Source organism: Gymnodraco acuticeps, unplaced genomic scaffold (genome assembly GCF_902827175.1).
Source record: "Gymnodraco acuticeps unplaced genomic scaffold, fGymAcu1.1, whole genome shotgun sequence".
Taxonomy (NCBI): Eukaryota; Metazoa; Chordata; class Actinopteri; order Perciformes; family Bathydraconidae; genus Gymnodraco; species Gymnodraco acuticeps.
This window is the reverse complement of record NW_022990700.1, coordinates 30479-43746: the sequence shown is the minus strand read 5'-3', so window position 1 is coordinate 43746 and position 13268 is coordinate 30479.

Sequence of the window (13268 nt, the reverse complement as noted above, 5' to 3'; positions counted from 1 at the left end):
CACGGACCCGCCGAAGGGGCCGAAACCACAACATCTGCAAGCAACAGTGTCTGAGGGCTTCTTACAATTTTTAATAAACTATGAATGTTTCATATCCATGTAACGGGAAGAAACTCAGCTAACTGATCAGCCTCTGAATTAGCCACGAGCGAAAAAATGCTAACTGTGTGTGCACAGAAACTCACTCATAACACCCTTATTACTTATCGTAACTGCACATCCAACATATCGATTAGCACCGTGAGAAGACACAGAATCGATAGGTACCTACATCGTCACTCTATGATAAGAACTCGCGACATAATAAACAAAAACAGACATCATTGTTACAGGGTGGTTTAGGCTAGGTTGCAGCTCCACCCTGTGGACGTATTGTGCCTGTGTTATATATCTGCCTCACGTGAATATACCTCAGTTGTATGATTACCTGCTCAATGTGAATACATAGCGTTGAGACACAGCCTGACTTGCCTTGCTTATTAATGCACATACATCTACAAACAATCATAACTCTTTGTAATGTTCTTATTGATTATAAATAAGACATCTTCTTGTATCTTTAGACTAGCTTTACTAGCCAACTTTATTAGCCAACATGCAGTCACATCACATCTTGTTCTGCTAACATCTATGTCCATATATGTTATACTGCCACCTAGTGGTAACATATATACATTGTAACTAAAGCATAAACACCTATCATTACATCCCCTTTCCAAACAGGTCAGTATAACACATTTCTTAATTATAAAGCTTCTGGAACGTAGTCTTCAAATGTAAACATTTTAAACATTCAAAATGTCTAAACATACTGTAAAGAAAGTATAGCAGTTTTTAACTTGCTATTTACTCTAAATAAAATATCTATTGTTAATCTATCTATGACACAAATATCAAATAAATGCCAACCATGCTCTTTTCTTAAAGTCACTTATAAATGCATGTCAACAGTTTATTGTTCTATAAGTCTGTCAGGTGGTTTTCTATGTCTTGTGGATTTTCTCAGATCTGGTGCTTCAGTTACTGGGGAAGGTGAAGGAGGCTCACTATGTTGCAAGTCTGATGTCTCCTCAACTCCCTTTTCAGTCTCCTGACCAACTTCCTCAATGTTCTCCTGAGTCTTCAACAGACTCTTCCTGTTTCTACGAAGCACTTGACCATTTTCCGTTTTCACAGTGAATGACCTGGGACCCACTTCACTGAGGACAGTTGCTTTCCTGGTCCAGGAATCAGGACCCTCAATTCTCACAACATCCCCTTCCCGAAGAGGTTCCAGTCTCCTTGTCACTCTGTCATAGTTCATTTTCTGTTTGAGCTTGAGCTTCACTCTCTTATTATCCAGCACCTTCTTGTCGTTGTTGTAGTTTGAAATGTGTGGTACTGTGGTGCGCAGCTTGCGACACATGAGGAGCTCAGCAGGGGATGCACCACACTCCAGCGGTGCGGCCCTGTAACTCAACAAAGCCAGGTAAGGGTCAGTTTTACCATCACTTGCCTTTTTCAGCAGCCTTTTAACAATTTGGACCCCTTTTTCAGCCTGCCCATTAGCCCGTGGATACAGTGGGCTAGAGGTAAGATGCTGAAATCCATACTGCTCCACAAACCGTCTGAATTCCTCACTGCTGTATTGTGGACCATTGTCACTGACAACACATTGTGGGATGCCATGTCTGTCGAAGAAGCCCTTCATATGTGTGATGATAGAAAGTGCTGATGTACTGGAGAGCTGTGCTACCTCAGGGTAGTTTGAATAATAGTCTATTAACAAAGGATAGTCCTTGCCATTCAGATGGAATAGATCAGTGCCCACCTTTTGCCATGGTGCAGCTGGTAGGTCTGCAGTCAGCATTGGCTCCTTTGTTTGTTTGTAGTGGTGTCTGAGACATGTGTCACATTTTCCTATCATGCTCTCAATGTCCATGTTGATGCCTGGCCAATAAACTGCTTCTCTGGCCCTCCTTTTACATTTTTCCATGCCAAGATGTCCCTCGTGGATACGATGTAGCATGTCCTGACGCATGGATTCAGGGATGACAATCCTGTTCTGTCGCAGCACCAGGCCATTTGCCACACTCAGGTCTGCCCGTACAGGATAGAACTGTGGACAACTTCCTTTTGTCCAACCATTGAAAGTATGGCAGGCCACTTTCTGTAGTGTAGGGTCTTTTTCTGTCTCCTGCACAATTTTCTGCAACATGACATCAGACGCGGGGAGTGATGCCATCACCATGTCAACGTGTGCTTCAATATCATCACCAGCTGTGAATCTGAGACTTGTGTCAGTGCTAGGTACAGGTGCCCTCGATAAAGTATCTGCCAGTAGGGCTGTGCGATTATGGCAAAAATCATAATCACGATTATTTGGTCAATAATTGATATCACGATTATTTTGACGATTATTCATTGACCATTTATTGAACTTTAAAACAAATAATATTTTACCAATAAACAAGATCAATAAATGTGTTGGAGCGCACTTCCAAAACCATACTAAACATATATTAATATGATAAATAAAAATAAATTAGACCAAAATTAAATTAAATCAAACATGTAGCCAACATTTTGGTAAAACATATTCAACATATTCCACTCAGTTAAACGTTGAAGGCTGGCCAACCGTCATGGTCCAGAAGTAACAGGAAATACATATTGAACTACAATTTAAGACCAAATAAAAATGTTTAGGCCACCATGGCAAATGCTGGTAGGGCTGCTCATGTCATCTCTTAAAGATTTTTTGCAAGAAATACCAGCCTGTTTACATGGTCTGGTTTCAGAGATGAGCGCAGGCAGGTGACAATATTGCCACCTGTACTGAAGACCCTCTCTGAAGAGGAACTTGTGGCAGTGCTGCCACATATGACACAGGAAAAAAAGAAAAGACTCTGAAGAACCCTTTCTTTGCCATTATATAAAAATAGTGTTGCTACAAAAGTATAAATTAGGCTTACTAATAAGACAACTCAGATCTGAAGCTACACAGTAATCTGCTGCAGCAACAGTGCAATACAAAAGACAACATTAATAGAATCAAACCCATTTTTTGTTGCATTTTATTAGAGTATACAAAGAAATGCCTTTAAAATAGGATGCAAGCAACACTAGTTTCTGAACTGATAGACTATAATCAATTTAAACAGAACAGATCTTAATGTTTGCATTCTTATACCATTTTGTACAATAATTATCATGAATAAATTCAAACAAACCAAAACTTACAGCAGATTAATAACGGTATCTAAATTGAGTTTTTATTATATCAAAAACCTGTTGAAATGCTGCTGTTATTTTTACTGTCCCACAAAAGCGCGTCGCAGCCTCCAGGAAAGCTTCTTTCATAACTTCGCCGTCTTCGAAAGACTTCATGTGTTTCGCAAGAACGTGACTGACACGATAAGATGCTCTGGTAGCAGCCTTGCTCTTGTTGTTGGGCCTGGTGAAAATGGACTGCTGTGCATTTAGCTGTGCTCTCAGGCCCCTCCCCTTTTGGAGCGTAGGGCAGAATTAGGAGGGAATTCCGTCTCGTAGCGTTTGTGCAGTTTTGAAATGCCGCTCCTAAATTACCCTTCTTCGATAAAGCCACGCTCGCATTGCAGATGAGACAGATGGACTTTGAATTGGAATAGATACAAAAATAATGATCCTCCCACTTGGAGTGAAAATTATATATTTTGGGCTTTTTTGCTTCTGCCATAATTGCGGTCTTGTGTGTGTGCGGACTGTCACTCCTGTTGACCATCCATGCTGTTGACACGGACAACGTCAGCGAACTAGTGCACTGCTCACCAGCCACGCCCGGACACGGTGAGGCCGGCCAATCACAAAGCTTTGATGCGTTCAAGTGCATTATTCTGGCACGGGAACATTATGTTAAAGGACATTAACGATAAAACAGAATATTGTTGTTCTATTTTTAGACACATCTCGCGATCGACTGGGAATCTCCCCGCGACCCTTCTTTTTAACTAGTTGCTGCTCTTGTTCTGACATCTTCGCTTGCGCTGAACACTCACAACACATGTCACTCCCACGTGGCCGAGTGGGCTTTTAGGGAGGGGCGAAAGCGCACCCAGCAAAATAATCGTATTTTGTCAATTATGCTGTTTTCCTAATCGTCGCAAGCCATAATCGTAATCGCGATTAAAATACAATTAATTGCACAGCCCTATCTGCCAGTACAATGTATTTACCTGGAGTGTATATTAACTCAAAATCATATCACTGCAGTTTCATCATCATGCGCTGGATTCTAGGTGACATGTCATTTAGGTTTTTCTTTATGATTGAAATCAGCGGTTTGTGATCAGTCTCAGCTGTAAAGGTTGGTAAACCATAAACGTAACTGTGAAACTTTCCACACCCATACACTAGACCCAGAGTCTCCTTTTCAATTTGCGCATAGCACGTCTCAGTCTCTGTCATTGTTCGTGATGCGTATGCCACAGGCTGCCATTTGTCTCCATTTGCTTGAAGGAGTACAGCTCCCAATCCATCTTTAGATGCATCTGTAGAGATCTTTGTAGCTTTTGATGTATCAAAGAATGTAAGAACTGGCTCAGTAGTTAGAGTTTCCTTTAGTTTTTTCCATTATTTTTCATTTGAAGCATTCCACTCAAAAACCTTGTTGTGTTGAAGCAGCTCTCTGAGGCATGTTGTCTTGGAGGAGAGGTTAGGTATGAATTTACCCAGGAAGTTTATCATTCCCATAACTCGCAGGACTCCTTTCTTGTCAGTGGGAGCAGGCATGTCCAGTATTGCTTGCACTTTTGCCAGATCAGGCTCCACCCCCTCTCCTGAGATCTTGTCTCCCAAGAAGGTCATTTCTGTGACCCCTAACTGACATTTATTTCTGTTCAATTTCAGCCCATTCACTTGGACTCTCTGTAGGAGATCTCTTAGTCTTTTGTCATGTTCTCGACGTGTTTTTCCCCAGACAACCAAGTCATCTGTACACTCTTGTGCCTTCCAGACCCTCTATTATGGACTCCATCGCCCTGTGGAAGATTTCTGGTGCTGAGATGATACCAATGGCAACCTCAAAAAACAGTATCTCCCAAATGGTGGGTTGAAGGTGCAAAGCTTGCTGCTTTCTGGGTACAACTTCAGCTGCCAAAACCCCTGCGAAGCGTCCATTTTGCTGAAATATTTTGCACCTGCCATTTCACAGGTTATCTCCTCACGTTTTGGGATTTGGTAGTGTTCTCTTTTGATATTCTCATTCAGATCCTTTGGATCAAGGCAGACTCTTAAGTCACCAGTTTTCTTTTGTACACATGTGATGGAGTTCACCCAGTCAGTAGGCTCCTCCACTCGCTCAATAACACCCAGTAGTGTCATCCTGTCAAGCTCTTTTTTTAAACCCGCTCGTAGTGGTGCTGGCACTCTTCTTGGGGCGTGCACTACAGGCTTGGCATCATCCTTGAGCTGGATCTTGTAAGTGTACGGCAAGGTCCCTTGTCCTTTAAAAACTGTTGGGAATTCCTTTACAATGTCAACTGTTCCAGCAAACTGTGTGGTTTTTATTTCTGCATTGTTTGTCCATTACTATGTCCCCACTGTTTATTTGATAGATCCTCTTAACCAGTCCTAGGTCCTCTGAAGCTTTGTCGCCCAGGAGTGATTCATGCCCATTAGGCACAATAACAAACAGGCTGTACTGTTTGCCTTTCACTGTCAACTTGAGTCGGCATTGCCCTTTTGTCTCAATTGGCTGCCTTCAGTGGTTTGTTCTTTTCTGAGATACTTCTAGGTTTCTCTCTAAGTGCCTTGAGATCATTCACATTAATTAAATTAGCTTTTGCCCCAGTGTCAATCTGAAATGGCACAATTATCCCATTTACTAGGATTGGTGCAGTCCATTTGTCATCTGATAAAGCATTTATAGTACCTTTTGGACTCTGTGAGCCGTCATTTTCGTCATGTGACACCATCTTGATGAAAAATGTTTCACTTAAATCATCACTGTCATCTGAGTCTTCAACTCTGTGCACCTTATTCCATTTATTTTTTTCTCTGGAGAGGCACATCTTTGCATAATGATTTTGTCCTTTGCACTTTGCACACATTTTCCCATAAGCAGGACATTGTCTTGGAGTGTGTTTTTCCCCACATCTCTTGCAGCTGAACAACTGTTCGTCATCATTGTTTTCATCTCTGTATCTTTTCCACTGTTTTGCTTTAACTGAGACAGCGTTCACTCCCTCGTCATGTTGGCTTGCTGCTCCATGTGCAGGTTCATTAAATGTCAGTACATGTTGGCGTGCTAGCTCACTGGCTTGGCATATTTTAATGGCGCTCTCCATCGTGAGTTCTGTTTCCCTCAATAATGTCTCTCTGATTTTCCTGTCATCAGTCCCAAACACTATCTGGTCTCTAATCATAGAGTCTCTGAGATCATTGAAATTACAGGATTTTGCCTTTAGCTTGAGGTCTGTGAGAAAGTTATCAAACGTCTCTCCCTGATGCTGCATTCTTGTGCGAAAGACGTACCTTTCAAATGTTTCGTTCTTTTTCGATAGGCAGTGCTCATTTTAAGACACCATCCAACTTATCTTTGTCCTCTGGTTGAGCAAACACAAAAGTATTGTAGACTTCCAATGCTTCTGGTCCGGCAACGGTTAGCAGTATTGCTATTTTTCTAGCATCTGACTTTGTATCCGCTCCGACAGCTGCAGCGTACAGCAGAAACTGTTGCTTGAATGTCCTCCATTTCGCATCCACATTTTCAGTCAGATTTAACGGACTTGGCGGTTTTAATGCATCCATTCTGCGTTGCTTCTTGCTCCCGACAACGTTTTACCCGTGTCCTGGTACCATGTAATGTTCTTATTGATTATAAATAAGACATCTTCTTGTATCTTTAGACTAGCTTTACTAGCCAACTTTATTAGCCAACATGCAGTCACATCACATCTTGTTCTGCTAACATCTATGTCCATAGATGTTATACTGCCGCCTAGTGGTAACATATATGCATTGTAACTAAAGCATAAACACCTATCATTACACTCTTGGCGCTAGGTAGCCAAAACGGCAATATCTCCTACCTTCGTTGTTGTCTGATCAAAAGATGTCTTCATATGGCATTAAAAACCTCTTAAACCCCCGCCGAAGGGGCCACAATCACAACATCTGCAAGCAAAAGTGTCTGATGGCTTCTTAAGATTGAATAAACTATGAATGTTTCATATCTATGTAACGGGAAGAAACTCAGCTAACTGATCTTTTTTCTTTCTTTTTTTTAAACCACAAAGCTAACGCTGAGCCTCTGAATTAGCTACGGGCAAACAAATATTAAGGCCGTTAGCACAGAACTCTAGCTATACCGATTGATATACTTATTGGAACTGCACAAACAAGCTTAGATAACATCCTGAGATTCCACAGATTATAGAAATATAAGGATCATGACTGAGCGATCTGAACTCGTGACAGGGGAAGCAAATACAGACAACGCACGAGTAGCTTTAGGTAAAAAAAACACGGAGATATGCTCACCTTAACTGTTATTCTGATCAAAAGTCGTGTTCAATGGCATTAAAACGAGAAAAAACACGGCTGAAGGTTAATCCATAGGTTATAGCAATGTGTCTGTCACTTTGAAAAAATTATTGATAGTCAATAATTCCATTTTTATGCAAAAATCGGAGAACAATTAGCTGCTAATGGTAGCCACCAGAGGCTAGCGCAGCTTCCGGTTTTTCTACGCGTCACTATCACTCCTTATTTGGTAACCTGTGTGTGTATGGGGAACTTTCCCTCGATTCCATTGGCTCTGACGGTTAGAAAGAGATGGCAATCATCAAAATCGACAAAGGAGGGCCAGAGATATGGAAAATCCAACCAAATCACCCCAGAGGTGGAGTTTTTTTGCTAAATCTCTCTAAAAAGGTAAAATGTCACTTGTTTTGCATCAATCTTGATACAAGGTACTTATTATATGTTGTATTTTGGATTCCTAAAGCTTTTAGTCTACTAACCCATCATCCAAGGGTAGTTTTTTCACTATAAGTACAAAATATTTTTTGGACGGACACTATAATTTACAGTTTTTTACTATGTTCAATCTGATTTTTCTTTAAAATAAAAAACATCTATATTGATTCTAACTTTTCTACATCCAACTCACCGCTTTATCATTACTTTGAGAAAAAAGATTATTAATTTTCCCCTTTTAGAAGTGTAGTTATGGTCATTAATTTTGTTCTGGAAATGTCATTTTCGAGCCTGAGACCTGAAAAACAGGCTTGGGGCCTAAACAGGCTATCTCTGTTGTTTCCAGTGGCGTTTTCTCCCGGAGGCCAGGGAAAGCCAGGCTCCCCCAGTTTTTCAGACCGTCGTCTGTGCTGCCATCTATCCCTTGTTGTCAGAGTATTTTACAAAGAGTAAAACATCGCCCCTCTAAATGTTACAGTCTATTTGGTGGATGTGTGGTGAAACCTCTATGGGTGAAACACGATGTTGCACTCACTGGTGGTGCCCGATGTATAATGCCACGGTCCAGAGGAGGCCACAAGAAAGTGGCTTCCTTTGGTGAAATTTGTTTACGGAATTGACCAATCAGATGAGGGCCCTGTCTTGCCCTTGCCCCCCTTTGATAGGTTAGGGTTTTCTGGTACCTATCTTTCGTAGTGCATAACTTCCGCAGCTAGTTTGCGAGATAAATATCTATTGTTCTCATTCATAACACTCCGTTCGATGTCTCACTATGGGATGCGCCTCAACGCGTATGCAAACAGAAGCATCAATCTCATTACACCAATCCTGATTGGCTGGTGATCTTGACGTCAACGTCAGGGAATCCACCCACCCTTTAAGTAGCTTGCGCTACGACGCAGCGTCATTCAAACACCTCTTCAAGCTTCAGAGCACATCTCGAATTATCAGTAACCGGGCTAGCTTAACGGTCCACAGACTGAACCCAAAGCTAACATTCGGTCGACGGGCGCTTGCCGGTTACTTTTTTGCTTTGCAAGAAGACTGAACAATATTAACACACCAGTTAATATTGTAATCTGCCTCGCCGTTTCTTTCTGTCGAAATAACGGTAAGGTTTGATTTTTTTCTTCAAGCTAGTAACATACCTGTTGCTAGTTTTTTCTTCCCTCCACACCGACACCACGGTAAAGAGGACGTTCTCTTTTCTCTCTCACACCAGAGGAGACAGAGATAAAAAAAAAAGTATTAACACACCAGTTAATATTCTTTAAAGAATAAAATCTACACCGTCGCCTTTTTTCCTTTCGGACTAACGGCAAGGTTGGATTTTTTTTTCTCAGTAACGTACCTGTTACTAGCGCGTCCACTCCACGCCGACACCTCGGCGAACGAAGATGGACCCTTCTCTCCCTCACACCAGAGGAGTCAGGGACTCGGAGGCTCGGCTATGCGGCTGTGGGTTTAAGATTTCAGGCACAGACTCACACCAGGTCTGCTCGTCCTGCCTCGGGCTGGAACACGCCCGGGAGGCTATCGATAACCCCGGCTCGTGCGGGCATTGTACCTGCTTCACCATTAAGAGCCTCCGCCGACGGTTAGCACGCCAAGCTAGCTTGTCGGAACGGGACCCCCTCATGTCCGCTGATTCGCCGGCCGGCAATCAAGACATGGTGGCGTCCGCCGCAGAGATTGAGCCCCGCCTGGGGCTCAACAACAGCGACAGCCGCTGAACCGGAGCCCCATTCCGGTGGCGGCAAGAGCCGCGAGAGCGGAGCCCCGCGCTGTGTCAAGCTGGGGCTCCCAACTGGACCTCACCAGATCCTCCAGATCTCGCTACGAGGGGAAGAACTTGCCCCAAGCAGCGAGGACAAAGAGGCAGCTCCTTCCAGTCTTTCCGGAGATGCTGGACGAGGTGTCGGTCTCGTGGAGAGACCGCCCCTTTAGCAACAAGGCCCCAATCCAGGGTGCCTCCTCCCTGGACTGTGACGGTATGGAGAGGCTCGGCCTGCTCCGCATGCCGCCCATGGAACCGCTGGTGGCAGCCCACCTCCAACCGAGGCTGGCTTCGACACCGAGCAGGAACCCCATGCTACCGGCAAAGGCAGACCGGTTCCAGTCAGCGATGACCGAACGGGCCTATAAAGCCGCAGCTTTGTCCGCCAGGGCACTCAACGTCTCCTCGCTGCTGACCGCCTACCAGGCGGAGCTCTGCGAAGACATGTCGAGCAAACCTGAGCCTGCCGTGTGGGACGAGATCGCAGCGATCACGGACATTTGCCTCCGTGTGCAGCGCTGTGCAGTCCAAGCCACGGGCAAAGCACTGGGAATGATGGTGGTACAGGAGAGAGCCAGGTGGCTCAACCTGACGAACCTTCCAGACTGGGAAAAAGAGGATGTTCTGGACATGCCTATTGTTCCCGAGGGCATATTTGGCTCCGCTCTAGCTTCAATGTAGCTGAGATGCGAGTCAAAAAGGAAGGGAGATGAGGCTCTCCAGCTCTGTCTCCCCCGAAGGGTCCAGCCGCCACCTTCAATGGTCCCGCAGCAGGCCTTCACTCAAGCTGTCTCACGTCCTGCCCGGTTCAAGATACCGAAGCAGCAGAGACTGCAGCCCGTCCCGGGTCCCCAGCCCAGGCACGAGGCAAGAGGGAGCTGGCCAAGAAAATCTCCGGTTCCGGCAGCTGCCGCTCAGGCGCAGCCGATCAATCAATCAATCAATGTTTATTTATATAGCCCAATATCACAAATGTTACATTTGTCTCAGTGGACTTTACAGTTTGTACAAAATATCAGTATGACAATACGACACCCTCTGTCCTTAGACCCTCACATTGTACAAGGAAAAACTTCCGAAGAAAACCCACAGTTTAAAGGGAAAAATGGGAGAAACCTCAGGGAGAGCAACAGAGGAGGGATCCCTCTCCCAGGACGGACAGACGTGCAATAGATGCCGTGTGTAAATTGAAAAGATAATTCATTTGCAACATAGGTAGTCCAAATGTTTGGAAATGCATGTGTGTATAATAGGAAGATGAATCCACGAGGATATCCATCCAGGACCTATGATCCAGGACCACAGCCGACCCAGGTTTTCAGCCACCAGGCGAGGAAGAAGAAGCGGGCGGCCTGACAGCCTCCTCTCCTCTCCTCGATGAAGGAGCTGGAAGTTCCCTGTTCCCCAGCTCCAGAGCACGTTCCAGTGTTAGATGCTCATGTGTTTTCGGGGTGCCACCATGCCCCCATCTTCCCGCCGCCTCGAGTGATGCCAGAACGTCATCCTCAAGTTCGCGCCATCAGGGAAATGGACTTAACATCGAAGACAGCAAGTTCCACTGCCGGTTTAAGTCACACAAACACATGTCATCATTGTTGTTTCAGAATAAATCATTTTCCACTGTCGTTTCCAGGCTTGAAGCCAAGGGCGCAGTCAGTAAAAATGAAAAGAAAAACAATAAAAACAATAAACAGTCTGACGTCTGCCCCTCTTTTGAGAGCGGCTACGGCCTCTCACAAAAGGCGGACAATAGACGGGATTGTGAAGGCACCACCGCCACGCGCATGCGCAGTGTCGGCCGGGGTTGTCAACCTGGAGTACCACCGTGTTCAGACACTAGAGGGCCCCATAACACAACAAATAGAGACACTGAGGGCAGACGACAGAGCTGTGTTATTTCCGCTCGCTTTGAGAAGCGAAAAGTGGAATCAGTGGCGAGCCGTCAGGGCCCTCTAGGCCCTCTGTTACCTCATTCACACCAACGCAACTCCGGTTCAAGCTCCGTGCTAGAGCTTTTCAGGTTCAGAACCAGTTCTTCGGTTTAGCTCTGGCTCTTTTCACACCGCCCAGAGTCCGACTGGTAATGCGTCGTTGCGTCATCGTTTGCGTCATGACGTAACCGTTTGCGTGCCTGCTTCATAAAGCCAAACCGCGCCGATGAAATCAGTTGCATTCATTTCTTATGGCTCTATCTGCAGCTTTTCCGGAGTCATTTTTGTGGTTTAGTTATATTCTTATAAAAAAGTGTACTCGTGTCAATAAAGGTTTTTTTAAAACACAACTGCTTCCGAGGTCGGTCTTATTTCTTAAGGTGGACTGAACCATGAGTGTGGAGTAACGTTGTATCTTTCATTTAAATGAACTGTAACCTTCACCCAGGTATGTAACAGCTGTTCTGAAATGAACACGTGAAGTAAAGTTTAATATTTGTAGTTTTATAGATTTCTAATGAGTTATAATGAGAGGTGATCAGCGTGAATGCTCAGGTTCCACCTTAACACGCAGACACATTGCTTCACCATGAGCAGAAACCTTTATATATACAGTCTATGGCAGAAACACTGAATCTCTGAAACTCTTGTTAAGTTCTCCATCGTTGTGTACAAACTGGATAAAACGCAGGCTTCTTGTTGTTGTTCAGGAGTTGATCCTGTCTCTGCCCCCGCCTCGACGTAAGCGTGACGTATGTGGTGTTTTTGCTCTGGCCGGACAATTTTTTGGTGCTTGAAATTGAACCGGATTCCGGAGCTAAGAGGCTGCTCCACTGCGGTGTGAAGAGGAAAACCCGGTGCTTTTCAAGCTCCAGCTCCGACCGGCCCTGAAACACCGTTGGTGTGAATGAGGTATAATATGAGGGCCTAAAATATTCTAAAAAATAATATTTGAAAACATTAAAAAAAAACTTTTTTTTTTAATATATATATGTTGTTGTTACATTTTTCATTAGTTTTATCAAAATAACTTGATTTAATTGTATTTAAAATAATATTTCGAAAGAAATAAATCCTTCGAATCTGCCTGTTCAGTTTCTGTTGGAATGTGAAGGGTTAAATGCCGTCTCTGCGAGTTATGTGAAGACGGGAGAGCTTGTTGGTCCCTCTCTACATTCACAGAGGGCCCGCTATAGTAATTCAATGAGAGAGTAATGTCAAATGACAGTACAATTGACCAATCATATCTTCCCTCTAAATGGGCGGACTTTATGACCCGGAAGTAAGCTTCGCTCGGATTCCCTCGACAGAAAGCAATGGCATTTCTCCATAGGATTTTGGAAAATAGCTCGAAATAAGGTCTGTGGAAAACGAACCTGTTAGATAAATGCACGTTTTGTTCAGCCGGATAATATCCACATGTCTACCCTACTTTTATTACGATAGATTTATGATCGATAGATTTATAATTAGCATAAGTTCGTTCATGATGGCTCACTTCAGTGATAGTGATGACATCGTTGCGAAATTATTAACCGAGTCATTTTCAAGATTGAGTTACAATGATAAACTGGAGTGGCAAAGGATCAGCTGCATGGACTTTGTGTTTAAGTGATTTGATC